This window comes from Mauremys reevesii, linkage group 3 (assembly GCF_016161935.1).
Source record: "Mauremys reevesii isolate NIE-2019 linkage group 3, ASM1616193v1, whole genome shotgun sequence".
Taxonomy (NCBI): Eukaryota; Metazoa; Chordata; order Testudines; family Geoemydidae; genus Mauremys; species Mauremys reevesii.
Genome location: NC_052625.1, coordinates 39,967,881 through 39,979,952, shown reverse-complemented (window position 1 = coordinate 39,979,952; position 12,072 = coordinate 39,967,881). Strand labels below are relative to the sequence as shown.

The window sequence follows — 12,072 nt, the reverse complement described above, 5'->3', positions numbered from 1 at the left end:
AAGCTAATGTACTCAATGCTTTTTTTGCCTCTGTCTTCACGAACAAGGTCAGCTCCCAGACTGCTGCACTGGGCAGCACAGCATGGGGAGGAGGTGACCAGCCCTCTGTGGAGAAAGAAGTGGTTCAGGACTATTTAGAAAAGCTGGACAAGCACAAATCTATGGGGCCAGATGCGCTGCACCTGAGGGTGCTAAAGGAATTGGCGGATGTGATTGCAGAGCTATTGGCCATTATCTTTGAAAACTCATGGCGATTGGAGGAGGTCCCGGATGACTAAAAAAGGCTAATGTAGTGCCCATCTTTAAAAAAGGGAAGGAGGAGGATCTGGGGAACTACAAGCTAGTCAGCCGCCCCTCAGTCCCTGGAAAAACCATGGAGCAGGTCCTCAAGGAATGAATTCTGAAGCACTTAGAGGAGAGGAAAGTGATCAACAGTCAGCATGGATTCACCAAGGGCAAGTCATGCCTGACTAACCTAATTGCCTTCTATGATGAGATAACTGACTCTGTGGATGAGGGGAAGCAGTGGACGTGTTGTTCCTTGACTTTAGCAAAGCTTTTGATACTGTCTCCCACAGTATTCTTGCCAACAAGTTAAAGAAGTATGGGCTGGATGAATGGACTATAAGGTGGATAGAAAGCTGGCTAGATCGTCAGGCTCAATGGGTAGTGATCAATGGCTCCATGTCTAGTTGGCAGCCGGTATCAAGTGGAGTGCCCCAAGGTTCGGTCCTGGGACCGGTTTTGTTCAATATCTTCATTAATGATCTAGAGGATGGTGTGGACTGCACTCTCAGCAAGTTTGCAGATGACACTAAACTGGGAGGAGTGGTAGATACACTGGAGGGTACGGACAGAATACAGAGGTACCTAGACAAATTAGAGAATTGGGCCAAAAGAAATATGATGAGGTTCAACAAAGACAAGTGCAGAGTCCTGCACTTAGGACAGAAGAATCCCATTCACTGTTACAGACTAGGGTCCGAATGGCTAGGAAGCAGTTCTGCAGAAAAGGACCTAGGGGTTATAGTGGACGAGAAGCTGGATATGAGTCAACAGTGTGCCCTTGTTGCCAAGAAGGCTAACGGCATTTTGGGCTGTATAAGTAGGGGCATTGCCAGCAGATTGAGGGACGTGATCATTCCCCTCTATTCGACATTGGTGAGGCCTCATCTGGAGTATTGTGTCCAGTTTTGGGCCCCACACTACAAGAAGTATGTGGAAAAATTGGAAAGAGTCCAGGGGAAGGCAACAAAAATGATTAGGGGGCTGGAGCACATGACTTATGAGGAGAGGCTGAGGGAACTGGGATTGTTTAGTCTGCAGAAGAGAAGAATGAGGGGGGGATTTGATAGCTGCTTTCAACTACCTGAAAGGGAGTTCCAAAGAGTATGGATCTAGGCTGTTCTCAGTGGTGGCAGATGACAGAACAAAGAGTAATGGTCTCAAGTTGCATTGGGGGTGGTTTAGGTTGGATATTAGGAAACACTTTTTCACTAGGAGGGTGATGAAGCACTGGAATGGGTTACCTAGAGAAGTGGTGGAGTCTCCTTCCTTAGAGGTTTTTAAGGTCAGGCTTGACAAAGCCCTGGCTGGGATGATTTAGTTGGGGATTGGTACTGCTTTGAGCAGGGGGTTGGACTAGATGACCTCCTGAGGTCCCTTCCAACCCTGATATTCTATGAGTCTATGATTCTATGTTGATCTCACTGGAGTTATATATGTGTAAAACTAGATTCCAGAGCACACAGTGGCAGAATGCAGAGGTAGTCTTATGGATAGTACAGTGTAAAATTCTCAAGTGGTTTCTACAGATTCCAGATGGCAATTAAATTTTGGAACAGAATAACAGGGCTACAGGTTGTCCATCTGAAACCAACATTTAATGAAAGGATTTAAATGGAAACTTGAATTTCTATTAAAATAAGTATGAATTCTGGCAGCAATCATAGCAGAACCTTATTCTCAGTTAGTGTAAACTGGCAAAGCTCCACTGCAACCAATAGAGCTACACTGGCTGAGCATCTGACCCATTATAATTGATTAATACAATAACCGCCCTCCCAGGCCAAAGATTCCAGTATCACAGAAGTGGTGGTAATACAGTTGGCAGACTTGTGGACAAGAAAAAGGAGGAAGATAAAATGCAATTTGCAAGAAAGAGTTACTTCAAAATTCCGTCCTTGGGAGCAAAGCTGATTTTTGCGTTCAAGAGTAGGTCATAGGCATAGGACAAAGAAGACTCTTCTTTTGAACTTCTTCCTGATTTGTGTTCAGTCTCTTTCCTCAAAGAAAAAGTTAATGAGCACAAAATTTAATAAACTCTATTCTGTTCTGGTTCTTTCCATATCCCATCATGATGATATCAGATTGCCCTCCAGTCGCTAAGCAACATGACTAGCATCTGTTGTGTGTGGTTCTTGCCTTCTGTTTTTCTCTCCACTTGAGGAAAATTATCTGTAGATTTTTTTAAGGGATTTCTTTTAATTTTTTGTTATGTGCTTTTATTAGAGAAAGCAAGAGGAATTCCTTTCATCTTGTGCTTGGAATAGAAGTTGATGAGGTTTGTGGTGTTTCTTAGCTCTTGAAGTTCATTCCACAGCCTTGGACCAGACCCCAAGAAAGTTCTTGAAACTTTAAGGGGGAGCGGGGTAGTGAAGAAGTAGGCTTGTCTTCATGCACAGCCCTACAGCTGCACCGCTGTAGCTTTTTAGTATAGACACTACTACACCAATGGGAGAGCTTCTCCCATAGGCATAGTTAATCCACCTCCCCAAGAGGTGGTAGCTGTATCGATGAGAGAAGCTTTCCTGTCAATGTAGCACTGTCTACATGGGGGGTTATATCAGTATAACTACGTCTCTGAGGCATATGGATTTTTCACACCCCTGAGCAATGTAGTTATATTGATATAGGTCTTTAGTGTAGACCTGGCTGAAGAGATGAAGATTCCAGTATGGAGCAGAGTTACTCAAGGTACACAAGCACCAGCTCAAAAGAGAGATATAAGAGAGTGGCAGAGTGAATGAACATTTCAGTATTCAATGAATAAAGAGCCAGATTCTGCCAATTCTACTCACCTTTAGTAGAACCTCACCTCACTCCGTGAAACTAGTGGAACTGCTTGAGAAGTAAGGTGGTACTCAGCATGAGTAAAGGTGACAGAATTAGGCCCTAAGCACATTACAGTAAATGAGCTGTTTATTACAAAAGTAGAATGTCTTATTTTTATTAATTCTTCTAACAGTTTTTCCTGTTATTTCTCCTGATTCTTCCTGCAGATTTCCTGTAAAGTTTATACTTTAGGTCAAGGCAAAAAGTACTCAGACTGAGATTAGGCATATTTCACGTGTTAGGCTTAAGTAGTAGGGCAGAGACCAAAGATAGGGAATTCTAGGAGACTGGGGGCTGTGCTCCTTCAAAAAAGATCTGGGATATTTCATTAATGTTGCTGCTTGGTAGTTCGTGGACAAAAGCTCAAGAAGCTTTTTGTTACATGATTGCGGTGTAATGTGAAAATAAGCTAGGCAGATAGGACTATCTTGTACAGATCTGAAAAGAAATCCCACGCACATGTATGTTGTTTCAGTAGGATGTGAAAGCCTGTGAGATAAATCATAAAAGGCAAGCCAGACATGAGGATGATCATGTTGCAGTTTCTGCTCTGGCATGCTCCCAGCCCAGGCCATCAAGGAATTTTTCTCCCTCCGGCTGGTGCAGGAAACCTGTACAAAAGGAACTGGTAGGTGGACCCAAGGGAAAGGCAGCTGATGGTATTGTGATTGATACCAGTTGAGACCACTCTTTCTCCCCTAGTGGCATTAGGGGGCTGGGAATGTCAACTAATGACTAATTTATTCCCTTAGTTGCATCAAGGATACTGGACGTAGGCAACTGGTGGCTCACTTCCCCTTCAGTGACATTCATATACTGCTATCGTCAGGGGTGTTTCGTGGAGAGTAGGACTCAAGAACTTCTCTTAATAAACTTTACCAGAATAAAGGAATAAAACTACAGTTTCATTCCAGCATAATCCATACCCTGCCAAAGCTAGTTGTCCATGACATTTTCTCAAAGTGGAACTTTTCATATAAAATATGTGAAAGCATGGGAGATTATCTCTTTCAGCAATAAGATTACCTCTGACAGCAAGATGAACAGAATTTGCATTATTTGTGTAACCCAAGTGGCATTGGCAGCAACAACGGCCAGGTTCAAAAAGCTAGGGAATCTCTTTTAAAACTAACAACTCCAGCTCAAGCCCCAGCTCAGAATTTCTGGGATCACTACATACCTTAACAGGCATTATTTCACCTGTGTATGAAGCAACGCAAACTTTATTAGGGCAAAGGGGAACACAGAATCAACTTCAGGTAAACACAGCAATAATACATCTATACGAATGATAAGAAAAATAACCCCACACAATAACTTTTACAGAAGGCTACTATCCTGGTTCCTCACTTCACTGTGTGAATGTCACATAGCCAAATGCCCTTGTACCACATCGCTTCAGCATTTGCTAAACTCCATTCACAGTTTGGTGTCAGTGGATAGTGTAGTCCCATAGTGCTGAGATACACTCAGGCAGGCTTGTCTCCAGTCCCTTGGGAAGTGCTGCCTGATCCTGCCCAGCAGCTCTGTCATTGAACCCAGCTGTAGTGATTTCAGCTTTAGTTAATGGCTGGAGGGCTCTCACCAGAGTGTCCTCTTTCTGCTGCTTCCCTCATCAGTGAAGAGCCCTCTCTGCACTTTACCCCATCTCTGTATTATCTCCGTCTGAAGGTCTGCCTCTGCGTCATTTCTCATCAGAACAGACTCTTCAGTGGAGAAGAATCAATATCACATAGGACCCTTAAACCCACTCCTTGCCACAAGAGAGGAGCCCCTTTCCTCTCTCTCCACTGTGAATTCTGTTCCACAACCCAATCAATTCTAAATTTGTGACCAGTTATGGTGGCTCCCTACGTGTCACTGAGGGAATTCTGTGTAGAAGGGTTATGTAAAAGTAGTTCTCTCTGTAGCCATACCGTTCTCTATTCACCAATAGATGGGGCAGAGAGCTTCTGTCCATTTGGAGTTATGGATAAACTACTTATTGAGATGAAGCAGCTCTGTGACCATTTTCCCCTGTTCTCCAACAGATGGGAGAAGAGAGCTCCTTCCCTTCTAGAGCTTCAAGCCACAGGGCTTACATTTGTGTAGGCCGAGTGTTGTTATTTTTATTTATTGAATTGTTATTTACTTGAACTGTGGTAGAGCCTAGGAGTCTCAGCCATAGACCAGGACTAGGTGCTGGTGCTTTAATGCACAGTGTTTTGAAATCTCCAGTGCCTCAGAGGAAAACTTATGAAATGTTATATTTAGTAGTTTAGGATGATGGAATAATTCCTTGAAATATTTACATCAAAATCAAGGTAAATACTAGTGTGGGTCATATTTGCACTTACAAATTTACCATACGATAGTTCCATATAAACTTTTATGGCTAGTATATCTGAAAAATAAGTTTTTGTTATAGCCTGATGTCAATCAAGAGATTACTCTAAACAAAACCAGCGGTGACATGTAACTTTATTTTATGTACCTGCGTTAAACAGTAGTTATTCATTTTAGGCTGAAGGAGACAATATACATTTTCTTCAGGTTTGCATTACTGCAAACACAGAATCTGATACATAAAAATATAAAATTTGCAGATTGGTCACAAACTACTGCCAAATTGCAATCAGGCAGTCAAAAGAATATGACATACCCAATTGGGCATATGTAATGACAGACAAAGGAATGTTTCCATGTACAGAAATACGCTTCATCTGTGATAATACTAGAGTTGTGCAAACTGTGTTGTGTTCAGCTTGCAAAGGGAGTCAGGAACAGAACCCTGTGGTTTGATTCTGACAGGGCTAGAAAGTGAACCAACCGCTGGGGGTTTCTTGGAAGTTTGACTCTGATTCCCCTCACCAGCTGGCTTCTCCTTATAACCCCAAGACATCCCTATCCCCCAACAACCCCTGGAACCAGGGCCAGCTTTAGGCCAATTCCACCAATTCCCCCGAACTGGGCTCTGTGCCTAAGAGGGCCCCGTGCCCAGTGAGAATCTCTTCCCTGGCTAGAGGCGCCTTTTTAATTTTTACTCACCTGGCGACGCTCCGGGTCTTTGGCGGCACTTTGGCGGTGGGTCCTTCGCTTGCGCTGGGTCTTTGGCGGCACTTCAGCGGCGGGTCCTTCAGTGCCGCCGAAGACCTGCCGCTGAAGACCAGTGAGTGAAAGACCTGCCGCTGAAGTGCTGCCGAAGACTCGGAGCACTGCCCGGTGAGTACAAGCCCCATGTGGTTTTTTACGGTTTTTTTGGTCATCCCTGCCGGGGGCCCATCGAAACTGTTTGAATTGGGCCCCGCACTTCCTAAAGCCGGCCCTGCCTGGAACCTTGCCTTGTCACTTAGGTATCTTCAAGGGGGAAGGGGTCTCTCTCACTTGAGGAAGGGTGCAGCTGCTGAGGGCAAAGAGAAGGCGACTGACCTTGATTCAGAAAAGAGGACTCACACCTTGCAACTCTGGCCTTGATTCGGTAAAGCACTGGAGCATGTGCTTAACTTTGAATTCAGTGGGACTACTCATGTGATTAAAATTAAGCATGTACTTATGTGCTTTGCTGAATCAGGGCTGATGTGAACAACCTCAGCCTGTCTTCACCAAACTGTTGAAAACGTGGGCTGAAGTTTGTGAAAGTAGGTTGAATGTGAACCAAGACATGCAGATATCACAGTGATGGGAACTCTAGAAATGCTGATGTATGTACCTTTATGGTCTGGGATATGTATTCTGCATGGTTCTCTGATACGGAACTCTGTAATTAGAGCTTGTTATTCATTTTTTGATGTATTAGATGGACTATTTTTAATTATTAATAATAAGAGATATACCTATCTCCTAGAACTGGAAGGGACCTTGAAAGGTCATTGAGTCCAACCCCCTGCTTTCACTAGTACTGATTTTTGCCCCAGAACCCTAAGTGGCCCCCTGAAGGATTGAACTCACAACACTGGGTTTAGCAGGCCAATGCTCAAACCACTGAGCATAGGAGGATACCTCCTCCTATGAGTTTTCATTTATTTTATTATGCAAATTTTCAAATCTCTGTCAGCTTTCTGGTACAGAATAAGCTGTGCAATCGTTTGTAAAATGAATGCTTACCATACAGTGATGTAGACATAAAAGGTGTCCCAAAGAGCATATTTTCTAACCCAGCCCCTGGAACAGCTTGCAAGATTGCATACACACAATTGTGAGCATTCTTTATTTGCTTTTGCCTACATAAATGGACACTTGGCATGCACTATGGGAACAATTAGATCTGCAATAACCTGGTGTGCATTTACAAACACAAATGGCTATTTTTGTGCAACTGTATTGCTTGTGCAAAGACTTTTAGTGAGCTCTCAGAAAAAGTTTAAAGGCCTATAAAAATAGCTGGCATATAAAACGCAGAGAAATGTTTTGTACAGTACTGCGCTCTTTGGAGACAACTATAGTAATGTAATGTATTAGAACATCAGTAATGTATGCAATTAAAATATGTTTACTATTTGGAATTAATGCAGCCTTAGGCATATTTGGTTAGCAAATGGAGATCTGTATAGATTTTAAATTAATCACCACAGGATTATGATTTAATATAAACACATAGAATGAGTCATGTATTACAAAAATATGATTGAATACATTGGGATCTTAAAGCATTTATCAAGTTTATTTTAATTAAAATATTAACAATCTTTCATCTGTTGGTCTCAAAGAATGCTATGGATATTAATTAATTAACCCTTGCTGGTATCCTTGTGAATTAACTTTTTATTAATGATAAAACTGATTAATTATAACTTTTTATTAACGATATTTAGCTCTTTTTAAAATCATTTTTCATCCATTGTTTTCAAAGCATCACACAACAGAGAGTAAGTAGTATTATCTCCATTTTACAGATAGTGAAACTAAGGTACAGAATGGTAAAGTGACCTGCCTAAAGTTTATAACCCATTCAGAGTTGGACACAGAGCCCAGGTCTCCCGACTCCTAATTCAGTATCCTACTCACAGAACCCCTATGCCACTTTTGTAAAGGGTTAAATAGAGGCACAAGTGGGTTAAAGAACTGAGCTGCCAGCCTTTTGAGAGTGTTAGTTTTGAGTTCTAAATACAGAATGACTCCAGGCTTCTCAATGATATGCCCAAGATCATGCAGAGAGTCAATGGCAGCAATGAGAATAGGACCCTAATGTCTTGAAACCCAGTCCTCTACACTAAGCAAATAATACACGGAACAAAGCTGAGGCATATTGTATTTTTATAAAGAGAATATAAGCGGTTTTAGTTACTACACGCTTTCCAATGATTTTTAGAAATACCAGCATGGAAAGAAGAACAGGTTTAGGGAATCCAAGGATTGTGTGAGGCCAGCAGCCATAGTGACAGTCACCAAAGCTGGTGGGGGAAGAGGTCAGAGGCCATACAATTACCTTCCTCTGCATCAGCCTGAGGCATGATGTTTCTCAGAACCCCAATAGGGTGGGATAGTTAAAGCCTTCACTGAGCCAGGCGTGAAACGTGTCTTTCATATTAGAACAGTAAATTTGGCCTGCAAAGGGCACAGGATCTTTGTTTCAGACATGTACAGTTGCAGAGATTAACAACACTTACACAGACATTGTAAAAGCTCTAATATGCACATGGAATAATATTAACAAACAAAGAGAAGCCAGCAAATGGTCGATAACTGTAAAAAATAAAGTGGGGGAGAAATCAAGAACAGGGTAAACAGTGACCATGACAGAGTGTAATCTCATCTAAATTAGTCCCACTTCACTTTCCTTTCTGACTTTTTGTGACCATATTAAAAGATGCCAATAGTTCTGTCTCTGAAACTTTAAAAATTACCGAGTTTGAATCCCATCAGTAGAACAGAGACAGTGTTTTTGCAGGTCCCAAATCTGGAACTCATAGCTCATTTGTGTAGTACCTTACTCCATGAGTAGTCCTAGTGCCTTCAATGGAATTGCTCATGGAGTCAGGTGCTGCTCCAAAAGCATGATCCTGCTCCCTTTGAACATAAGGACAAAGCTCCCATTGGCTACAGTGCTATAGGTATAGTCCTGAAATGAGTAAGAATGGCCGATTTGGGCCTATGACAGGCATGGTTCAGACACTCCAAGGGGAGAACAAGCGGTCTGCATCCCAAAGAGTAAGCAATATACAATGTTATTATGTATAAAAATATGTCAAGTATAGTCTTTTATGTAAGCGTGCAATATTCTGAACTTAATGTCATTAGGATATTGTACATGTACATGTTACGGTTATGAATACGTGCATGTACATACGTGTAGAACATCTAATTGGAGGGCTGTCCATGAAACATTGGCTCTCTTCTAGGACAGAGGGCATGCGGGGAAACTGTTCAGCAGGGCCGGCTCTACCAAAAGCCACCCAAACTGCCGAAGCAAGAGGAAAAAAAAAAGCCGCCTGGACTGTGCTGCCCCAAGAATGGACGGAATGATGCCGCCCCTTAGCATGTGCCGCCCCAGGCACGTGCTTCCTCTCCTGGTGCCTGGAGCCGGCCCGGCTGTTCAGAGGGAATTGGTAACTTGTTTTAGAAAGGGAAATTTAGCTAATATAGAAGTGTAAAGCCTGAGATTGCATCTTTATGTTTATTTTCTGTATGTGTTTGCTTTTCCAAATGATTTCATCCTTGAATCTATGATTTTTCTAGTTAAAGAAATTTTTGTTTGCTTTTACCCCAGGCAGGTCTCCGTTGTGCAAACTTAGTGGAGTGTGTGTGTCAAAGTGAACTGATAACTGGGGTCAGGCTTCACTCCTTTTAGGGGTGATGAACCGGAGGGGAAAAGTCTGAGTGTCTGGTAGTTAAGAACTTGGGGAGATGGATATGGGGGTACTTGGGACTGGAAGGGTTGTTGAGGTCACAGTGCAGGGAGAAACTACGCTGGTGGAAGCTTGGGCAAGGCCTGATGCTTGTAGCCGGGCTACTGATGTCAAAGCTCTGAGCCATAGCATTAAGGCACCCAAAGTTACGAAGCAGCCAGGGATAGAACCCCATACTTCTTTGGGTGATCCACAAAAACATCACAGGCCCTTTGAAATCACCAGTGTAGTAACAAAAGTATGGTCTGTAGCCCCTGGATTTTGATCCTAAAAAGTGCTAAGTGCCTTCAACTCCTTAGTTCTTTACAGGATCAGACCTCGGCTCCTTCTAAGGGATATTCATTCTAGTATAATAAGTAAGGGTGCAGTGATCCTTAAATGTCATAATCTCGTATTACATTTAATCAGTCTTAATGAAAGTAAAGAAGGTTTAAAGAATTGTTGTGGACAGTGCTTGTTTATGAGAGTTGTAGCTTTCATTAGATTACCTGAGATGGATAGAATAAAATGTTTCAGTATTTGAGATGCTGATTTTACTAGCCGCAAACCCGGTTCTTTCAGACCCAAAATAAAGGTTTCTGATCATCAGGATAAAAAATGAACTGAAATTCTAGGTGCCAACCTTTTCATATTTGGAATCCAAGCAGCTCCCCTGCCAAGTTGTATGATTCTGTATGAGAAATAGTTTTAAAGTCATAGATGACATTTGAAAGGATGTAACAGTGAAAATCTAATCCATGAGGGTCAGAGAATACTATGATTCATTCCACTCGCCTTTCAGTGTTGGAGACCAGAGTTCAAATGCTAATTTAGGCCACCAATGAAAATGTATGTGGTCGTCTCATTCTCATCAAACTAATGAAAAATGGCCAAGAAAAAACCCTGGAAATATCATACAGGCTCACAGTCATACAGAAGGAAAAATAGAACAGTGTTAAAAAGGTAAAATAATGAGGGACAAGGATGGCTCACAAAATGGTAATGAAGTATAATGCTTTTTCACTTCTAGACTGCCATTTCATATACAGTTGAAGTCAAATTAGTTTGGTAGTCTCAGTACAGTTCCCTTGTAGACAAGGGTCTGTATTACAAAAAACCCCACAACAATTTGCATTACCTGGCAACTTTGCTGGTAATTTGAATGGGACATAGAAAACAGAAATGTCTCGCCTCTAGAGATAGCCAACTGCTGTTCACAGCGTTTGAGCATAAATCCCGAGTAACTGAATTGACTTTGTTGAAGTTGTGCCTGATTTACAGCTGTGAAACCTAGGGCAGCATTTGGCCCATTTCCTCCGGAACAAGGTTAAGGTTTATTGGTACAGTAGCCTGTGGAAGCATGTATTGCTATTGTTTGTGCCGTACCTGTTCTGAGGCTAGAGAGGACATCCTACCTCAGTCTCACTTTATGGCAGCCACACAAACAAAAGTGACACACACAAAATATAACACATTAGGATTAGGACCTAGGGCCCTGGTTGTCCTATGGCTTGCGATCCTTAGGGTAAAAAATAAGAATGATTTGAAGCCAAGCTCTTATATGTAACCATTTTTCGAAATTCCTTTCCTAAGATACTGACATACACTAGCAGCGAGTGGGATATTTTTAGTCCCTGGCCACAGTATGGTTGCGGAAGCTCAGACTTAAAGAGAATTAGAGAATTAAAGAGAAGACCTGCATGTCTAACATTAAAGGAGGGACAGTTAGTGTAATGCCAACAGACCCCTGTCGTCATTGGACAAGATCAAACCTGGGACTTCTGGAGCTAAATGCGTGAGCCTCTACTGCATGCCCACATGCCTCTACTGCATGATCTGAGCCAGGGGTCGGCAACCTTTCAGAAGTGCTGTGCCAAATCTTCATTTATTCACTCTAATTTAAGGTTTTGCGTGCCAGTAATACATTTTAACATTTTTAGAAGGTCTCTTTCTATAAGTCTATAATATATAACTAAACTATTGTTTTATGTAAAGTAAATAAGATTTTTAAAATGTTTAAGAAGCTTCATTTAAAATTAAATTAAAATGCAGAGCTCCCCGGACTGGTGGCCAGGGGCAGTGTGATTGCCACTGAAAATCAGCTTGAGTGCCGCCTTCAGCACGCATGCCATAGATTGCCTACCCCAATCTGAGC

General features: G+C 42.1%; 1 protein-coding gene across 3 annotated transcripts in view; it reads left to right on the top strand.

The window, feature by feature from the left end:
• Positions 1-12,072, top strand: part of SIX2 (SIX homeobox 2) — a 110,052-nt gene that overhangs the window by 14,301 nt on the left and 83,679 nt on the right. The window contains exon 3 of one of the 3 annotated variants that reach the window (XR_005595457.1): positions 9,437-10,489. The exons of 1 other annotated variant lie outside the window; for it this stretch is intronic. The gene's annotated coding sequence lies outside the window, so the exon portion shown is untranslated. Of the gene's footprint in view, positions 1-9,431; positions 10,490-12,072 lie in introns of those variants that run through there. One more of the 3 variants, XR_005595456.1, reaches the window with a different exon arrangement.